The sequence below is a fragment of the Meleagris gallopavo genome, chromosome Z (genome assembly GCF_000146605.3).
Source record: "Meleagris gallopavo isolate NT-WF06-2002-E0010 breed Aviagen turkey brand Nicholas breeding stock chromosome Z, Turkey_5.1, whole genome shotgun sequence".
Classification (NCBI taxonomy): Eukaryota; Metazoa; Chordata; class Aves; order Galliformes; family Phasianidae; genus Meleagris; species Meleagris gallopavo.
The window spans coordinates 45,782,965-45,783,893 of NC_015041.2; positions in this window are offsets into that span (position 1 = coordinate 45,782,965).

Consider the following 929-nt stretch of genomic DNA (forward strand, 5'->3'; position numbering starts at 1 on the left):
GCGAGCCCTTGGGCTCGTGTTAGCATTGGGTGTGCAGAGCTGCTGTCTCCGCAGCACTGACAGATCAGTACGCAGCGTCTGTCTGGAAATGGAAACTAGTGTGGAGGCGGTGTATGGCTGTTGGGCACAGGGCGTACGAGGGAAGAGTTTCCAAACTTGGCCTTGTGGTCAGGAAACCTTGGCTGGGAGGCTGGAAAGGTCGCAGGTTGAACCCGCACCCTTGTGGAGCCCACAATGCCTGAACCTTGCATCTCCTCATTGGTGTTGGGAACAGGCTCCTGCAGATGGATGTTTCACGCAGCTCAGCTCATAGCCCACAGAAACCTGGAATTTGTGTTTACCCAAGAACTTTGGAGCTTGAAAATCCTCTGCTGTAGTTGGGAATGTTGCAGCTTTGACCAAAAATCCTGAAGGCAAGATTCACATGTATTTCTTCCTTCTGTAAGCATAAAAGAGATTGGATGCATAAAATAATGAGTGAGAGTTAAAAGTGATCCCAGAAAGCAGGCCCTAGTGATTGTTTTGTAATGCAATTTAAGGCCTTTGCTATGCTTCTCCTTTGTTAAATACCAACACAATAAAGATAACTTAGCAAAAACAAGGCTTTTTTTCTTTCTGAAAACATTAGTCAATATGTCCTGGAAGTCAGCTAGACCAGTGCTGAAGAAATGCAATAGTTAAATAAATGCTTTGATTGAGGTCAAACAAATCTTTCCTCTGTTATCAAGGCAAGGGACCTGGTAGGGAAAATGTGTCTTCGCCTCCAACAGCTGTCAGACTCCCAAGATGTTTGACACTTTTGAGTCCAACAGAGATGGTGAAGGGTCTGAAGGGCAAGATGTGTGAGGAGCAGCTGCAGACCCTCCGTGTGCTCAGCACAGAGCAGAGGAGCCGAAGGCAGCCCTCATGGCGGCTGCAGCTCCTCACAG